Here is a 20,461-nt window from a genome sequence, read left to right on the forward strand (position 1 = left end):
TTTTTTTTAAGATTATTATTGTTATTGTTAAATAAAATAAAATTAAGCCGCTGTTGCGCTGTGCTTATGTACGATATTTTAATTTATGTCCTGAAAGCCTGGACGCAAAAACAGGACAGTTCGCTAGCCTGTTAGGGAGGGGCTGGGAGGGGATGGACTGGGACTGGCGGGGAGGGGTGGGGAGGGGTTGGGGAGGGGTGTTCTGTGGGATTAGTATAATATTTGTTTATCTATTTACATATTTACATATTTACATATTTACACTTTTATTCGGTGAGCGTTGCTGCTCTGTGGCTCTTTATCTTGTTGTTTTTTGTTATGGGTTCCGTATCCACCAATATTTTTTTGTGTTTTTTCTGTGTTTGTCTTCTGTATCCTTTTGGGGGAGGGCCATGTTGTATCTCCACCTAGTGTCTGCCGTGCGGCCATCTAGGTTTTCCTCGTATTGAATAGATTTCATTCCTATTTTCCTTTGCATATGATAAATTATGGGGATGTTGTTTTGGTCTTGGAGATAGTTTCTTTCGTCTAGGTATAGGAAGGCTTCGGGGGGGATATAGCCTGTTAACAGAGTGTTTTTGAAGTATGCGTCGTTTGGGTATAAGCAGCCGAAGATTAGGCTGTTTTCTTTGATCTTCGCGGCTTGCGAGAAGTGATTTCTCGTTAGTTTTAGGATGTGACAGTCGATGCGGTGGATGTTGGCTAAGTCGTATATTTTTTTGTTTTTTATGTATTTTCTGTATCCGCTGTGTTCTGATCTGTAAATGCTCAGGCAAGCTCTGATGCATTTTCTTTCAAATATGCGAATTTTTTCCATTATTGACGCTGGTATGTTGTACCATATTGGGCAGCCGTAGGTTATAATGGGTCTTATTAGCGATTGGTAGCACATGATTTTTACTTTGCTATCGAGAATTCTGGAGTAAAACAGCCTTTTTGTATTCCAAAAAGCTTTGCTGGCTTTGGAGAGTTGGATTTCGATGTGTTGCTTATAGTTTAGTTTTTCATCTATATTTATTCCTAGGTATTTTACGCAATTTTTGTGCGGTATGAGGTTCTCTTCGTTTGCTTTTTCTTTTAGGCGGAATTTCCTGACTTGTTCCCTTTCTGCTGGGCCGATTTTGCTTGTCATGGGTCTGAATAGTATGGTTTCGCATTTGCTTGCGTTAATTTTTAGTTTCCATGTATGATAGTAATCGCTGATTTTGTTAAAGAGTTCTTGGAGTTCTGTTCTTATCGTTTTGGTTTTGCGGCCTGTTACGTAGATGATTAGGTCATCCGCGAAGGCTATGGAGCGTTTGTGTGTGGATGTGTTGAGGTTAAAGAGGTTTAGTAAGTCGTTATTGTAGATGCTGAAGAGTAGCGGGGAATTTACTGTTCCTTGTTGCAGGCCGTTCTCTATGGAGAATTCTTTGCTTGAGGTGTGCGAGCCGTCGGTCATTATGAAAGTTTTGTTTGTTATCATGTCCCATACTATTTTGATTAGGTATTCGGGGAAGTTCTTTTTAGTCATTTTATAAATGAGTCCTGGGATCCAGACGGTGTCGAAGGCTTTTTCGATGTCTATTAGGCAGGCGGCTACTCGCTGATTTGCGTTAAGTGCCCAGCAGATATCCGACGTAAGTTTATTTATTGCGTGGATTGTGGAGTGTTTGTGGCGGAAGCCGAATTGGTTTTCCGGGATTATCTTATTTTTTGAGCAGAAGGCTGCTAGGGGGTTGTTTATGATCATTTCGTATACTTTGCTTATGTTGGGGAGGAGGCTTATGGGTCGTAGGTTTGCAGGTGATGAGCCGTCTTTATTTTTTTTTGTAATGGCTATGAGTTTGGCTTTTTTCCATTTTTTGGGGAAGTACGTGTTATTTAGTGCATTATTAAACAGTACTGTGTAGTACCATTTTATTTTGTTTGGTAGGCGTTTGAGCGCGATGTTTGGGATGCCATCGAAGCCGGCGGATTTTTTGTTGTTTAGCGTGGAGAAGATTGTACTTAGTTGGTTGAAGTTTGTAAAGTAGTTTATTTCTGGGTCGGGCTGTTTGGGGTCGTCCGATGTGTTTTCGTTTGAGAATGTGCAGACTGTTTTGTTTAGCGCTATGTCTTGTTTTATTTTATTTTTTAGTATGTTTGTTTCGGCGATGATAATTCTGTTTAGTTGTTCTCGGCCCATGTGTTCGTTTTGTGTGTGAGTTTTGACGAAGTGGGTACCGATAATGTCTAGTTTTTCCGTTGTTTTTGATATTATGAAGTTGCCCTCTGTGTCTTTGTTGGTGTTTTGTATCTCGATGCCTGCTTCTTGGATGAGGGAGGCTTTTTCTGGAGGCAGTTTGAGGGGCGGGATGGAGTTTTGTTCCTTTGGTCTGAAAATTTGATTTATCTGCGGGAACATGTTAGCAGAGTCTTTTTTGGAGATATTTTTTATTTTATTTGTCCAGTGTTGATTTATAGAGTTTGCGAATTCTTGTTTTAGTTGTGATTTTATTTCGTGTAGCAGGTATTTTAGGAATTCTATGTCTTCTCTTTTGTCGTAAGAGTAGTTGAGTCTTAGGTTGTTTAATTTCGATAGTATGTAGCTTTTGTCTCGTTGTAGATTTTTTATTTTATAGTTTATATATGGCTCGCAGGAGTCTTTTTTTTTAAATGTCGGTACGGATTCTTGTAGGGCGATTTGTATATGTTTTTCTATTTCGTCTATGAACGAGTCGATTTGTCTGTCTGTTAGGTTGACATTGTTGTAGATTTTTAGGTCGCAGTTCTTTTCGAGCAGGTTTTGGAACTTCTTCCAGTCTGTCTTTTTGTAGTTGTACCTGGGTGTTTCGGTCTGCGTTTCGAGTGTTAGGTCGTCGGATGTGTTTTTGCTTATCTGAAATACTATGGCGTTATGGTCGCTGTCGTAGTCTATGGTTTTGAGAGTGTTATTTGGTCGTAAGTTTTGGAATTTTATTCGGGCGTCTGCTAGGCATATGTCTAGGTAGGAGCGTCCTTTTGGGTAAGAGGGTAGCTCGGAGCCATAGAGGTTTGTTTTGTAGAAAATGCTTTTATTGTCTAGCCAGGTTCTGACGGAGTTTCCTCTCGTGTTGTTTATTTCGTTTTTCCAGCTGGTATGTTTGGCGTTAAGGTCACCGGCTATTATGTAGTAGTTTTCCTGTTTGTCGAGCTGTAAAAGTTGGAAGAGATTGTCGAATTCGTCGTTAAATTGTTTCTGGTTTCCGTAGGCTGCGTAGGCTGCGGAGATAAATAAGTTTTCTTTATTGTTTATTTTTATTTTTATGATCGTCGTCTCTAGGATTTTGAAGTTTGTTATTTTGTCGTTTTGTATTGTTTTGAACTTCAGGGGGTTTTTTATGAGGATTGCCGTTCCTCCTCCTTGGGTAGCGTTTGGTCTGTCGTGTCTTATTATAGTGTAGTTTTTGTATTGCACCTTATGTCTATAGTTCAGTTTGGTTTCTGAGATGAGTACTATGTCGGGGGTTTCTTTCTTAATTAGTGTTAGCAAGCTGTATCTTTTTTGGTTTGAGATTAGTGAGTTGGCGTTTATTGATATGATTTTCAAATGATTAACTTTTATCTGGTTTATTTTCTGCTGTGATTGGTGGGCGGGTGTGATTTTGGCTAATCTTCGTCTATATTTTCGATGATGTTGAAGATGGAATCGATTCTTTCTTCATGCGTATTTAGTGCTTTTTTGATTTCGTTTAGTTGTGTTTGTTGGTCGCTTAGGGCTTTTAGGATGCTTTTTTTGAAGTCTTCGATGACATTTATTATGCTTATTTGGGGTGAGTCTATTGTCGGGTTAGGGTTTTGTTTGGCTTGTGCCGCTATGTTTGTTACTTGCGGACTTGTTTCGTTTATACTTGTTCTTTGTTTTACTATGTCCGCGAACTTTAGTTCGGGGACGTACTTACGGCTTATTTTGGCGATTCTTTCCGTTTTTGCTGCTTTTGCTTTGGTGATTTTTTCATTAATCTTTTTCCGTAATTCGACGAGTTTTGGACATCCTTTGTATGATGCAGGATGTCCGTAGTTTTTGCAGTTTACGCAGTAGATTTTTTCTTTGCTTACTGCTGCTTCTTTTTTTATTTTGCACTCGCCTGGCCCGTGCGGTTCAGTGCATTTTACACAGCGATAGTTTAGGTTACAGTTTTGTGCTGTGTGGCCTATTCGCTGGCATTTGTAGCACTGCGTGATATCATTTTTTTTAATTTTTTCCCAGGCTATTTTCAGATAGTTAAGTCTGTTTATTTTTAAAAGGTTCCCAATGTTGCTATCGGGGGAGATTTGGATTATATAGATTGGGAGCAATGTGTTGTTCTCCCTTGATTTTCTTGTTGAGAAACGCGTCACTTTGGTGAAGTTAACTTCTTCTATTTTCAGGGCTTTTAGGTCTTCTAGAATTTCCGCTTCTGTGTAGCTGTTTCCTAGCCCTTTTAGAAGGTATGTGTGGAGTTTTTGAGATTTTGGGGTGTATGTGAAATAGGCCGTGTTGGCTGCGGTCAGTATCTTTTTTGCGTTCTCGTGGTCATTTAGGTTTTGCAGATAAAGTACGTGCTTACCTGAGTGGATTCTTTTGATATGGAAGTTCTTGATTTTGAGGGACTTTTCCATAAGTGCTATTGTGTCTTTTGGGTCTTGTAACGTTATGTTGATGGGGGGTGGCCTGGCCCCTTTCGCTGATGTGGGGGGGTCTGCCTGGTCTTCGGCTGGGTGGCTGGGTGGCAGGCCCTTGTGCGTTTGGTTTTTCAGTGCTGATGAAGGTTGCGGTGTTGTTTTTTTCGGCTGGGCGGCGGGGGGGGTGCTTGTCCGGGCGGTGTAGCTTTTGCTTGTGGTTATTGGTGTCGTGATCGGGGGAGTGGGCTGTCTGGTTGCCTTTTCTCTTAATACGTCGTTTCTTTTTTTAATGTTATCGATAATGTTTTCATGCGGTTGCGGTGTGTTGTGGTCTTGTGCTTGGAGGGCATCGAATCTGTTTCTTAATGTGATAGCCATTGGTTGTGGTTGTGGGCTTCTTCTTTGTTTCATATTTTCGTTTTTATCGTCGCGCTCTTCTTGTGGGTCGCTTTCTTCTCCTTTTAAGTTTTCTAGCTTGGGGTTTATTTTATTCCTGGTTATCAGGTTTGGGGGCGGATTGAGTTTCCGCGTCTTTTGTGTAGCAGTTCTTATGCTGCTATCTTTAATTATTTGTTGTTTTTCTATTTTTCTTTTGATTCCTTTTTTTGACGAGTTTATGGCGGATTCCGCCTCCTTGGTTTCGAATTCATTTCTTTCTTCTTCTATTTTTAACTTGGTTCTAAAGTGGTTGATGTTGTCACTATTTTTTCACTGTTTAGCACTTTTTTTGTTTTTCTTTTTTTTTGCTCTCTCACTGTCTACTGTACACTGTATAGCTTGCCGCGCTCGCTGTTAGGGCCTACGCCTGTTTATCCCTTAGGGCCGAGAGGTCCGGCCTGCTCGGAGGATCACGGTCAACTGACGAGAACGAGTATTTTCAACGCGGTATGAGCGTTGGCTGAAGTAGTTAGTTTTGTTATTTCATGTTACCGAATAGAGAAAATATTGAAGAAAACATACGTGTATGTATGAGAGAAAATGGTATTTTTAGACGTGCATTCGGATATATAAAATCTATTCTGACTTCGTTTCCCAGACAATGAATTGTGAAGTTTCGTCATGTACGTACGCGTATACTTAAAAAGTAGCGAATCAAGTGGACGGAACTTTATAATTGATTTTCCAGAAAACCAAGTCTTGCGTCAAAACTTGTTACTTCATCGTCGACATATTTTTGTATAGGAAATCAGGCCCTTTCGTCCTGCACCATCATAATACTCTAATTTTCTCACCTACTTCAATTTCGAAACTATTCAGTTTCACTGGATTACGTATAATTACCAACAGCAACATACTAATGTCGCGGCACTCGTCCACGAAACTTTCCACGGCTTCGCGACACAAAGAGCTACGCCGTTGTAACGTAAATCACGTCAGAGACCAGAACACACACACCGCGGGCAGGATGGTGTCACGATCGGCATACTTCGAACCCGATGGACCGATGATGGAGACACATGGCGGCCTTGGCGACAGTGTATATCGCCGAAGTGCCTAAAGGTTCATCTATGTCCTAACGGTCCTTCCACCAAATGTTCTAGAAGCGTAGCAACGTTCACGTACGCCTACAGGGTAGTGGGGATAATGAGGGATGACAAACAAAGAAGGAACAGATGTAAAAATATTGTAAGAGCCTCAGTCTCCAACGGTCACGCTTAGAGCTCAGAAGTGTCTTATAAGTGTATAAACGAGGAAAAAATAAAGTTTTCTTCTTTCTTTTAAATTTCTTTTTATTTTACGTGACACCGTCAAAGCGCAATACCGACGTGTCCAATCTATCATCGATATCTCTAAGTTTCTTTCGCTGAATTCTCAGAAGAACGTATACGCGGCGACCGCCGCGGTACATCTAATAAACACACGTGTAGTTGGGATATCGAGGGGTAACAAATGAAAGACTCCGTGGTTTCGAACAAAAGCATCAGTTAGTCTATCTCAAGTTGCGTAGTACGACAGGTCTCGTTATAAGCAAACCACTAACAAAACCTTAATTGTTATATTTTCGTCTTAATTGTTCATTGTTGATCGTTGACTGAAATTGTTGCTTCTTTATTTATTATTAAACTTTTGTTAACAAATCCAGTGTAGTTTTCCGTAATGTACTCATTCCAACCACCTCTCTTCTCGTAATAGAAATAGGGGATCAATCAGTTCGTGGCGTCGATTGTTTAATCGTAACGAGAATTTACGACTCTCGTTGACGCGTTATCTCGCGATCGCGTCTCTCCGCGAACGGTTGAAACACCGGCCAAAAACAGCGTCGCCGCTACGTGTAACGGTCTAACGAAGTCGAATTCGAATTTTCCGACTCCCTCCCGACCAGTACAAATAAATCGATGCAACCGAAAAGAGTTTACTATCTATCAGCATCTACGAGTATCTTTCTGTATCGACGAGCTATCTAAGCGTTATCACAAGTTATCTACCAAGTTATCGACGATTATCTAGGCAGCATTTACTGAGTATTAATTAACAATTTTATACTGTGTACGAGCGACTCAGGGAATATAATCTGTATATGTATTTATCATTTTTAAATATATTCAACGGTTACGACAACAAGCAATAACATCCAGTAAATCTCACGGTCAAACATTCTATTTTCCAGTCCTCCACACTTTCATTGCAAAGAATCGGTACATTCTATTCTGCAAACAAAATTTTGGCATTAGTGAAATTTTTAGGACTTCTTATTTTCTCTTTGAAATGTTCGGATGTATTTATGACACTCTCTGCTATTTCTTTCGCAGCTTTTCTACGCAGGTCATATTACCGTCTTATAATATAATTTTGTATCGGTGCGTTCCCTAAATTTTCTATGACCGCACGTCTTTTTCTCAAACGTATCGGTTTCAATAGTCGGATAACATTTTGCTCTATATGTTTAAAGAATACAGAAGTTTTTAGAGAAAAAAAGGAGAGCAGTAAGAACAAAGGGACCCGGAGACTACAGCAGGGTTAAAAAGAACATGAATTTAATTTGTAAATATGTTGGATTCTTGCACCCTTGTATTAACCTTCTGCTTAATCAATTATCCTTGTTAAGAAACATTTTAAACGCTATCCACAATACAATGATAAGATACTTTATTTTATGTGCCACATTGTGAAAATAAAGATAGTTTATTCTTTACATACATACATAATAATACATAACATATTTAACATAACATAATAACATAACATAACATAATAATACATAACAATAATACATAACAATAATACATAAAATATTTTATTCGTATTGTAGACCAACAACTACTTAAAATAGTATTTAAAATATGTTTCTTATATATTTTACGCAGCGCTGCTCAAGCACAGTTAACATATTCGCAAAGAAAATTCAGAAATAGAAATAACTTTTAATTATATAAATATCTAACTCGTCGGTTTCATCAGTCTCTGTAAAATACTGTTTCGAATCAATTTTACAGACTCTCACACCAGTAGCGACAAGTTGAACCGTAATTAAAAATGTATCATAATCAATATTGAAATAGTCGAGTAATAATGATCTTTTGATGTTTCGAAAATCATATAGAGTAAATAGAAAAATAATTATTTATGATAATATTGACATCATTCAACCGTTTGAGCCCCGGGGTTTTTGAAAAACCAGGGTCGAAAAGTCCCCAACGGCACGATAGCTTCTTAATCGATTGCGAAAAGAAACAAGCGGCACAAAAGCGCTCGTCATATTCGTTATTCTTATGAAATACATCTATATTTTTATATATGCGTACTATTAGTTTATGATTATTTCAAATTTTGTTCAATAAAAATTATTAAGATAACAATGTAATACAAAATACCGTCAGTCGTCCGTAGCGTTCAAATGTACTGGCACTTTTCGACACAAAATCTAAACAGCGCGATCACGCTGCTTGGTACTCAAACGGTTAAAGAAATAACGATACGTCTAACACGCGCGTATGTCTGATATCGACGATACCGCGCTCTGTAACTTGTTCCCCGTCGAATTAATCTTGAATAACAGATTTACGAGCGGGAGCAATGACTCAATGCGCGAAGAACAATTGACGAAGTTAAAACTCAAAAACAAAATATCGAAGAACAAACGATGAGAAAGTTTCGAATTGTCTTCGACGATTAATACGAAATCAACGAATGCTTACTGCGGACGATTAAGCGATTCGAAGCAACTGAAGCGAATGCCGCGACGCGATTGTCACGACCGGCATACTTCAAATCCGATGGACCGATGATGGAGATAGAGATGTGGCGGCCTTGGCGACAATGTATATCGCCGAAGTGCCTAATGAGTCATCTGTATCCTAACGGTCCTTCCACCGAACGTCCTAGAAGTGTGACAACGGTCACGTACGCCTACAGGGTAGTGGGGATATTAAGGGATGACAAACAAAGAAGAAACAGATGTTACCGAAAGTCAAATTGTAAGAGCTGCAGTCTTGGAAAGTCACGGCTGGAGCTCAGAACAAAATCGCAGTCAGTGTAAATTCAGAAATAAATTCTCTCGTTTTTTTTGTTATCTTAATTTTTTCTTTTCGTTCGAGCCTCCTGCTTTTTATTTTACGTGACATTTTTGGCGATCCTGCCAGGATAGTGAAAAGTGTTTGTTCGGAAACCAAAAGACATTCATCATCTACGGAAGATAGAATTATTTGGGACTACGGTCATCCGCAACAACGAAGTAACTATCACGAACCGAGTGAAGTGACAAAGGAAGGTAAACTGGATTCCTTCGTACGTTACCGTGAAAGAAAATCTAGCTTCAGTAGCCAAGACTCATCTTCGCCCGAAAGCAGGAAGATGTCTAAGACAAACGAATCTCAAACTTCTACCTCAACGGATCCAACGTTGCGAACAATATTGGATAGCATTCAAAAACAGCGCTGCTTGACTTTCGTGATCGGACGAGAACGAGTATTTTCAACGCGGTATGAGCGTTGGCTGAAGTAGTTAGTTTTGTTATTTCATGTTATCGAATAGAGAAAATATTGAAGAAAACTTACGTGTATGTATGAGAGAAAATGGTATTTTTAGACGTGCATTCGGATATATAAAATCTATTCTGACTTCGTTTCCCAGACAATGAATTGTGAAGTTTCGTCATGTACGTACGCGTATAGTTAAAAAGTAGCGAATCAAGTGGACGGAACTTTATAATTGATTTTCCAGAAAACCAAGTCTTGCGTCAAAACTTGTTACTTCATCGTCGACATATTTTTGTATAGGAAATCAGGCCCTTTCGTCCTGCACCATCATAATACTCTAATTTTCTCACCTACTTCAATTTCGAAACTATTCAGTTTCACTGGATTACGTATAATTACCAACAGCAAAATACTAATGTCGCGGCACTCGTCTACGAAACTTTCCACGGCTTCGCGACACAAAGAGCTATACCGTTGTAACGTAAATTACGTCTGTTCTGTCGCGTAACACATCTGCACGCCATCCCGCGCGGCTTGCCAACCAACGGTCTACCTGCCGTCCTTCTAACACTCCATAGGTCCAAGGACCCACTATAAAGTTGCAATTCTAGCTGCATTGTTCGCACACATGGTCTAAGCACATCTGTTTGCCAGAAAAGACTTTCTAATTCCAGAAGAGTTTTCGGCCGGTTTTTAGAAAGGTCCTTGGGTTTATTATGTGCTCTTAAGAATTACGAAGAAAGCGGAGATATACCTAACGAAAAATCTGAGTTTCCCTGTAAACAATGTCGCCTAGGACCCAAGTTGGTAGGAGGTTTCTTCCTCCTCTCTTCCTTCCTAACATTGGTCCCAACCAATCGACATCGCGGATTGTTGCCCTCACTTTACTAACTAAAAATGTAAGCAACGAATCCGCGTTCTTCGTTCAAAGAGCACACCCATACCAAGCTTTCCTCCGTATTCACATTAGAATAAGCTTCAGAGTTTTCCATCGTCTCTCACGGTGACTAGAGTTCCTGCATAACTCTCACCGTTCCTATATCTCTCAGAGTTTCCTACCACTGTCAAAGATCTAACACCTAACTTGTAACATTAAGTCTCATACCGTGCTACGTTCATATCTATATTATTGCAGCGTGATAAGTCATTAAGTGTTTATATCTACTCAATCGTGTATACTAAGTGTTGGAAATATATATTTTAACTCTGTGAGCCACAGTGTTATCATACCTGAATCACCCCTATTATCTTAATCGAAATACGGGGATCGAACTATTCGTGGTGTCGATCATTCTAATCGTAACGGGAATTTACGACTCCCGTTGACGCATATTCTAACGACCGCGTCTCCCCGCGATAGCTCGAAAATACAACGTCAGAGACCAGGACACACACACCGCGGGCAGGATGGTGTCACGATCGGCATACTTCGAACCCGATGGACCGATGAGGGAGACACATGGCGGCCTTGGCGACAATGTATATCGCCGAAGTGCCTAAATGTTCATCTATGTCCTAACGGTCCTTCCACCAAATGTTCTAGAAGCGTAGCAACGGTCACGTACGCCTACAGGGTAGTGGGGATAATGAGGGATGACAAACAAAGAAGGAATAGATGTCACCGAAAGTAAAAAATATTGTAAGAGCCTCAGTCTCGAACGGTCATGCCTAGAGCTCAGAAGTGTCTTATAAGTGTATAAACGAGGAAAAAATAAAGTTTTCTTCTTGCTTTTAAATTTCTTTTTATTTTACGTGACACTAGCGTGTAACCAAACAGCGTGAATCCATAATTTTATAGAATATTGTATATGGTAGCGTGTGTCATCTTCAGTGTGTATCTAGCCGCATTGTGCAGTACTAGCCCAACCAGAACAATCAGAACCATAAGCTTGAACGCTGTCATTCCTCCTCTAATACTACTAAAGTACTCGAAAAATACAACTGCTAATCAAATATCTCGTCTCTCTGGAGGTATGCAAGTATACACATACGCATCAATACTGTTGACTTCCATTGATACTTCTTTAATAAGAACTTTATCGAACGAACGTTTATTAAAAGTAGAGGGCGCTGAAATGAGTGTCGAGTTTCTAAGACAGTCAGATGGGGCCACAAAAATGCAAAAGGTACTTTATCTTTTCTCATCTTGTCTATTTTTGTGTCTATCTATTTGTCTGCCTGACTTCGTTATCATCTGACTATTTTCTCTTTTCACTCGTTAGGTGGCACCGTTTTACCTTTCCTTGTCATATTAATTTTTCTCGTACCGGTCTGCCGTTTGTATTTATCGCTTCCACGTTGATCGTTTATCGCCTTAATTTCTTATTTCTCTGAACAGTTTCAACTTACTTACAGATTGCCTTTTCTCTCACTTTCTTTCTGTGACTTTACTTTCTCGGATTAATCACATCTTCCTCTTATCCTTTTAGTACCACTTCATCTTTTTCATTAAACCATGAAAATTACAATTTTATCTTTTCTCCCTTATTAAGACGTGCTATTTCCACACTTACCAGCACGTAACCCTCAATGTTAAAAATAGATTTAATCTTTTCCTAATTAAATATACATACAAATATTGTTTTGAACTATACAAGTTATGTCTATTTCATATTTTGGGGAAAATATTTCTTTCAAATATAAATTAAATATTTATTTAATACTTGAAAAAGAATATTATTTTGTCGTATATAAAAGAAATATTTATATGAATAGTTTATTTTAGCCTCCAGGCCATAAAATCTGTGCTTACTATTCATATTCATCCATTTACATGCATATCCCTAAGTTGACACTAAAACTTATACTTTTGAGGTGATGAGGCGCGATAGGTATAGAAGAATCACTCGGTGTTATTTAACAATAACTGTTTTATTTGCTTGTGTTCGTGGTATACACTAGCGCGGTGAAAACACGGTACAATTATCGGTTCGGGATTACAAGTTCAAACTCGGCGCGGTACTTTACGCGGTGGTTCGAGTCGAGACGATTGCACAGATGTTTAGAGATTCAGATTCGCTATTCAGATAGGCGTCTTCCAACTTGCTTCGCGTCTCGCGATAGAACAGAATGAATTTGTGACGCGATGATGCTCCTTAGGAAAACTGTGTTTGGGTGTGTCTAAGGATACGGGATCATCGGATTCGTTAAGAAAAGTGTTGGTTCAGAGAGCGAGGGAAATGGACGTCGCTGTTAATTGGCTAAATTGTGAGTTGGTGCTTGGAAAGGGATGGTAACTGCCCTTGAGAGAGAGTTGCTAGCGAGGAGCGTCGTACGTGAGAAAAAGCAGATTTCCCGTAGTAGGTGGTATGTGTAGGGACTATTGAGACAAAGACTATTTGTCCCTTTAGAGAATCTTAGCTGCATGAATCCCAAGATTTATAGCGGGTCCTTAGGCTCGACGTAAATATTCGGCGAGAATGTATCGACATCTGGCAATCATCTCGTTCGAAGGGTAGAGTCTTTGTGTAGCGAGGCACGAGACAGAAACCGTTTTCGATTGGAAGCGTTGGAGTATTTCAATGTTGGAGTTACTTGCTGTTCCCCATAGTTGGATTCCGTAGGTCCAGACAGGTTTTATTACGGCTTTGTAGAGGGTTATTTTGTTCTGTATGTTTAGTTTGGAGCGTCGGCCCGTGAGCCAATAGAATTTTCTTAGTTTTTCCTTTAGTTGCTTTGTTTTTTCCGAGATATGTTTTTTCCAAGTTAGCCTCCTGTCCAGGGTCATGCCCAGGTATCTTACGGAGTCGTTGCTTGGGATTATTGTGTTGTTAATGGTGACCTGGGGGCAGGTTTGTTTTCGGAGCGTGAAGGTTACATGGGAGGATTTTTTTTCGTTTATTTTAAAACCCCATTTTTGGAACCACTTTTCCATGGAGTCGAGACTTCGCTGGAGAGTGGATGAGGCAATTGCCGGGTCTGCGTGGGTAGCTAATAGTGCTGTGTCGTCGGCAAATGTTGCTATTGTTACCTCGTTTGATATGGGTAAGTCGGCAGTGTAGATGGAGAATAGTAGGGGTCCGAGGACACTACCTTGCGGTATGCCGGATTCTATTGGGAATGTTGCGGAAGTGGCGCCTAGACATTTAACTATGAATTGTCTGTTGGTAAGGTAGGATTTTAAGATGGAGTAGTATGGGTGGGGTAGGATTTTTTTAAGCTTGTAGAGTAGCCCTTCATGCCATACTTTATCGAATGCCTGTTGGATGTCTAGGAATACGGCTGAGCAGTATTTTTTCTTTTCAAGGGTTTGGCTGATCATGTGGGTTACGCGGTGGATTTGCTCTACTGTTGAGTGTTGTTTTCGGAAGCCGAATTGGTGATCTGGGAGTGTTTTCAATTCTTCTAGGAGTGGAAGGAGACGATTCGTGAGCATCCTCTCGAATAGTTTAGACAGGGTAGGTAAAAGACTGATTGGGCGATAGGAGCTGGCTTCATATATTGGTTTACCGGGTTTGGGGATGAGGGTGATTAGTGAGATTTTCCACGCCTTAGGAAAGTGTTCTAGGCGGAGGATGGCGTTGAAGATTGATGCGATGAGTGCAATCCCTTTTATGGGAAGTTCCTTGATTGCTTTATTTCCTATTAGGTAGTGACCTGCTGCTTTCTTGGGGTTTAGGCAACTGATTGCTTCTATGATCTCTGCAGAAGTGAAGGGTTGAATAGGAGGGGACATTTGGAAGGGAGTGTGCAGGTATTCGGTGACGTCCGCTGCGGCTATGGAGGAATGGGGTTGGAATACTTCAGTCAGGTGTTCAGCAAATATGTTGGCTTTTTCTATAGGGCTACGCGCCCATCCACCCTGCGGGCGGCGGATTGGAGGTATTATTTGTGGGGGGCGCGTGAGTTTCCTGGAGGCTTTCCATAGTGAGTAGTTTGAGTCGGCTGTGGGGGACAGGCTGGCGAGATATTTGTGAAAACGGTCGTTATTGTAGTTCTTTATGGTTTTGGATAGTTTTCTAGTTGCGTTGTTTAGTTTGCGTTTGTCCTCCGGTGTTCTATGGGTCTGCCATATCCTTCTTAGTCTACGTTTTTCTGCTATTTTTTTAAATATGTACTGGGGGTATTCGTGATTGCTGATGGACGTTTTTGCCGGTGTGGAGACGCGGATAGCGTTTATTATGCTCGCATTTAGGTATTCCGTGGCTGCTTCGATTTCGTCATTGGTTTTTAGTGAGGTTGAGGCTGAAGTTGTGCGGGTAAAGACTTCTCTAAAGAGCTGCCAGTTGGTGTGTTGGTTATGAATGGAGCCATTAGGTGTATTCTCGATGATGGTTGAACTGACTGTTACTATCACGGGGGAATGATCAGAGGAGAGATCGGCCGAGGAATTGATTTGGACGTGTCTTGGCGAGATATTTTTGGTTATGAAGAAATCAAGGAGATCGGGTATTTTGTTTGTGTCGGTGGGCCAGTGTGTGGGTTCGTATGTGGTAAGGTAGTTGAGGTTGTTGGTTATTATGCTGTTGAGGAGGTTTTTGCCTCTTACTGTAACCAGTCTGCTACCCCATTGGGTGTGTTTAGCGTTATAGTCTCCTCCGGCTATATATCTGTTGCCCAGGGTGTCCAGGAAGTGGTCGAAGTATTCTTTGGCGATGGAGTGTCTGGGAGGGCAGTATACAGCTGAGGTGGTGATTGTACCATGATAGTCTTCTATTGCTACGTTTGTTGCTTGGAGGTAGTCTTTCTGGAATGGTGGAAGTTCGTAGTGCTTGATGTTTGCTCTGATTATGATTCCGGTGCCGCCGTGGGCCTTTCCGCTGGGGTGTTGGGTATGGTAGAACTTGTATCCGTTTATGTTCAGGTAGTTTTTGTCGGTGAAGTGGGTTTCAGATATGAGCATTATGTCGATTAGCTGGTGTTTTAGGAAGAGTTCTAGCTCAAGTTTGCGTTGCGCTAGGCCATTGGCGTTCCACAGAGCTATGCGTCTTGGTTTTATTTTGTGTCTGGGCGTATTAATTTTTCCATTATGATTGTTAATAGCGATAGCAAATTGTTTATTTGCTCTGATTGTTTCTCTATTAGCTTTTCAAGTCTAGAGACGTTGTTTGTGTTAGGTGAGGTGGGGGCACTATTTTGGGGAGGATCCCTGTGGCTATTTGGTGTATTTTGAGTGCCTTGTACCGCTTGGGCATAGGAGTTTGAGGGAGTGGTGAGTTTGATAGGGCTGGGTGTTTGATTGGTTGGGGGGATTGGGATAACGGTGGATTTCGGCGAGCTGGGTGTTTGGTAATTTTCCTCTTTTGTTCTGAGTTTGGGGTATTTGCTTGAGTACAGGGTTTTGTAGGCTGAGCAGCCTTTGTAGTTGGCAGGATGATCACCTTGACAGTGGATGCACTTCGCTGGGGTTTCCGGTGATTTCTTGCACTGGTCGGTGGGGTGTGTACCTGCACATTTGACGCAGCGGAAGGTGTGGTTGCAGTATTTCTGTGTGTGCCCATATCTTTGGCACCTTTTGCATTGGACTATCTCCTTTTTGGTTTGCGGTGGTTCGAATTTAACGATGGCGTTCATTATGCGACTGATATTGTAGATTTCCTTGTTGTTTGGTTTCTGTTTTAAATCAATGAAAAATAGGGATAGCGGGTCTTTTGTGACTCTATGCCTTATGTTGCTGACATTGGTGACTTCGTGGCCGAGTTTCGATAGTTCTATTTTTAGTTCATCGATGTCTGCGGAGTGGTGGATGTTTCGTAGCACCACCCGAAAAGGTCTTTCTTCTTTGAGTTGGTAGGTGTGGAAGTTGGCGTTCAGGGCCCTGAGTGTCTTGGTGAGCTTCCTGTAAGCTTCTGGATTCGTAGGCAGGATTTTTACCTGATTGTTGGTTATCTTCAGGTTATAGTCCTCCTTGGAGATATCTCTCTCTAAGGACTTGGTCATTGTCTGGATGTCGATGACATCGTTAATAAATATTGGTGGGGGAGGGGGGCGTCTCTGTGCGTGGTGGTTAAGTGGTGAGCCTGCGGTTTCCATGGCATCGTTGGTGGATTCCAAAATTGCGAACCTGTTGTGGGTGTTTATTTGCGTTGGTGGATGTTCGTTCGAGTTTGTGTCTGCTGGTTCGGTTTTGCGTTTTTTCGCCTTATTGGCGTCGTTGGCACGGGGGGATCTGCAGAATTTCTGCCACGGGGGGAGTAGCGCGGGGTAGTGATGGGTTTGGACAGGCGAGCCTGGTCGTGATTGTTGGGCCATCATCGAGCTAGCTATTTCAATATGAATAACTAGTCGTGAGGCTATGCGGCAGGGATCGGGTTGGGGTTAGGTGCGTAGGCTTTTCTTCTCTCTGGCGGATAGGAAACACTTGGGAAGATAGGAGCACGTTGTGTTCACTTTCGACGGTTGGGCGACACGTGTTGTTTTCGAACTTCACTGGGCACTAGAGGCACGTCTGCACGCTTCGGCACTCGACAGCGAACTGTCGTTACCAGAATACTGGAACAAAGATAAGCTCTTGAAAAACGATATCTATAGCGAAATAATAAGCGGAAGCCGCCACTTATTACTGCTACAAATGTCACATTTTAGTGACAATATTGTATCCAATTTCGATCTTGTGCGGAGAATCCGAAACATAATTAGTAAATTACGAGGAACATTTGCAAGTACATTTTACTCTTATCGCAATTTATGTATAGAGCTCCTGTACATAGGCAAACTGGCATTCAAAAATTCATTGCATCGAAAAAAATAAGATTTGACATGAAATCATTCTTCCTTTGTTCCCGTAAGACAGGTTATATTTAGGATTTCATTATTTATATGGGGCCTGGTATTAAGATATGTTGAAATGGTCACCACTTCTACGAAAACTCCACATCTGTTCCTTTTAGTTTTTTCAAGCGCTGGAGCCATCGACAGCATGTAGACAAAAGAATAGCAGGAAGGCAGACCATAAACAGTAGACAGGCGACGTTGGCTTCGGGGCTTTCAGTTATAAGGTAACACTGCTAGCGTGCGGATCTGGACCAGCTCAAATTGTATTCCTACTTATTATTACACTTCACTATTAAATTAAATATATATATTTTGTACCTTACACTTTATCCACGCGTTTTTCTCTCTTTATACACCGAATAACCTCAACGAGATAGAACCCGAACATAAAGATATTGGTAAATCGGGAAGTGTTGTAATGTCCCTTCTGGAATTCCATTTCGGTAAAGGTGACGCTCTTTACGTAGACAACTGGTATATTAGATCCGCTTTATTTGGTATACTGCATAAAAATAGTGCAAATGCCTGTGTTACCGTTTACACACCGTGAGAAAATTGCACATGTACCACTGATAAACTACATGTGCATTAAGTATTCTTCAGGGATCTACTGATTGTGGCCGTACGTTATTTTGCATAGATCACAAGTCAGTTCCATAAAAACTACTGATCACTGCATATTATAATATTTGCACACACGCACATGAGATAGCAAATTATGAAACACGGAAAAAGCTACAAAAAAATTATTTAATCTTATACTCGAAGAATTAATGAAGGTATTATGAAATATTATGAAGTATCGCGTAATAATACAAATCAATGGACACCTAAATGAAAAATTATGTGTATCGCATTGAATAGCTTTCTTAAAGTTTTCAGTTTCGAGTCTTTTCGAGTCTTTCGATGACTTACGCAACAAATGTTTCTTACGCAGAGACAAATGTTTCTGTTACGTTACGAGGGTAATGTAGTCTTGCGCATTCTTGCGATAAATGATTAGCAAAACAACCGAATGTTGACATTCCAAGCATATAAAAACAATCAGTCGGTATAGCCATTACATCGGTAGATCTGTGCCGATCGTCTACCGTGCCTTGTAAAGTGTTTTATTCTTGTACATTTTGTTATTTCAAAGTTCGTGTTTTAATTTGTAAGAAAAGAGCTTTTTGGAAATCATATACATTTTCAATCTGTTGTTGATAATTTATGTAGTATCTTAAATAGGTCGAAAGTAAGGACGAGTAAGGATGTTTTATTTGTTAACAGGTTGATATAGTTTGTGTATTTAATAACGAGGAATATAATGATAAAGCGTGACAAATTATTCAGTGATAAACAATGCCAACGCGTTCATTCGGTTTAGCGGCTTTATTCATCCGACCTCTCGACGTGTGTTCTTAGAATCTTCAAAAAGGACTGTCTGACCTTAGATCATTTCTCGGTCTTCTCGGGGAGAGGACCCCCACTACGTTCGGGTCACGCCACCGTTCGCGCCTATGATCACATATGCCGCATTCGTTTAAAACAAACAGCCGAAATCGACATTTCTGTAAGTCGCTGCTTGGATGCGCTCGTCGATACATTGTATGTCCCTCGTCGGGCAGACAAGGCGATCCGCCTACGACATTGTATGACCGCGAGCGACGACCAGAAACGCGACCTATACTAAAACCTCACAGCGTAACAGTATGTATACCTCCCTCTTTTCGATACTACATGTGTCTACATTTTGCAGACAAATACAGAAAATGTAGCATCTATTGATACAGGTTAATACTCAGTTATCATCCAAACAGATCAATTTGTCACGATCGGCATACTTCAAATTCGATGGATCTGTCACGTAAAATAAAAATAAATTTAAAAGAAAGAAGAAAACTTTATTTTTCCTTCGTTTATACACTTATAAGACACTTCCGAGCTCTAGCCGTGACCGTACGAGAGTGAGGCTCTTACAATCTTTTTACTTTCGGTCATCTGTTCTCTCATTATCCCCACTACCCTGTAGGCGTACGTGACCGTTGCTACGCTTCTGGAACATTTCGTGGAAGGACCGTTAGGCCATAAATGAATACTCAGGTACTCCGCCAATATACATTGTCGCCAAGGTTGCCATATGTTTCTCTCGTCGGTCCATCGGGTGCGAAGTATGCCGACCGGGACACCATCCTGCCCGCGGTGTGTGTGTGTGTCCTGGTCTCTGATGTGATTTACGTTACAGATCGATGATGGGGATAAAGATGTGGCGGCCTTGGCGACAATGTATATCGCCGAAGTGCCTAATGTGTCATCGATATCCCAACGGCCTTCCACCGAATGTTCTAAAAGCGTGGCAACAGTCACGTACGCCTACAGGGTAGTGGGGATATTGAGGAATGACAAACAAAGAAGAAACAGATGCTACCGAAAGTCATATTGTAAGAGCTTCAGTTTTGGAAAGTCATGGCTGGAGCTCAGAACCAAATTGCAGTTAGTGTAAACTCGGAGTACAAGAAATAAATTCTCTTGTTTTTTGTTACATTTTATTTTTTCTTTTCGTTTCAGCTACCCCTGTTTTTATTTTACGTGACAAATTCACCGTTATATATTGCATACCTTCTTTTCCACTTGGCTCTTTTTTGTATTTTCCCTTTAATTTTTTCTTGTTATTTAAACACTCTGAAACACGCGCTTTGTTTAATACAAAATAGATATTTCATTCAGTTTGGTAGAAAATAAGTGTCATTTTAGGGATATGAATGTAAATGGATGGATATGAATGGCAAGCATATTTTTTACGGTCTACATGCTAAAGTAAAGTATTCATTTAAATATTTCTTTTATATACGGAAAAATAATGTTCTTTTTCAAGTATTAAACAAATATTTCTTTTATATTTGAAAGAAATATTTTCCCCCAAACATGAAATACATACAAGCGATAAAAGGAAACGGCAGGTCGTTACATTAATACAAGAAAAATTAATAAGACAAGAAAGGGTAAAACGGTGCCACCTACCGGGTGAAAAGAGAACATAGTCAGATGATATCGACGGTACGTCAGACAGACAAATGTGTAGCCACAAACATTTTCAGAAGAGATACAGTACATTTTGTATCTTTGTAGCCCGACGTGATTGTCATACGGACTTGGAAATTCGACACTCATTTTAGCGTCCTCTGCTCATAAACGACGTTCACTCGATAAAGAAGAATCAATGGGAGCCAACAGCACCATGTGTATAT

General features: G+C 40.6%; 1 protein-coding gene across 1 annotated transcript in view; it reads left to right on the forward strand.

The window, feature by feature from the left end:
- LOC126926296 (phospholipase B1, membrane-associated-like) overlaps window positions 1-20,461 on the forward strand; it is a 74,987-nt gene that overhangs the window by 39,486 nt on the left and 15,040 nt on the right. The gene's annotated exons all lie outside the window — the stretch shown is intronic.

Source organism: Bombus affinis, chromosome 17, assembly GCF_024516045.1.
Source record: "Bombus affinis isolate iyBomAffi1 chromosome 17, iyBomAffi1.2, whole genome shotgun sequence".
Lineage (NCBI taxonomy): Eukaryota > Metazoa > Arthropoda > Insecta > Hymenoptera > Apidae > Bombus > Bombus affinis.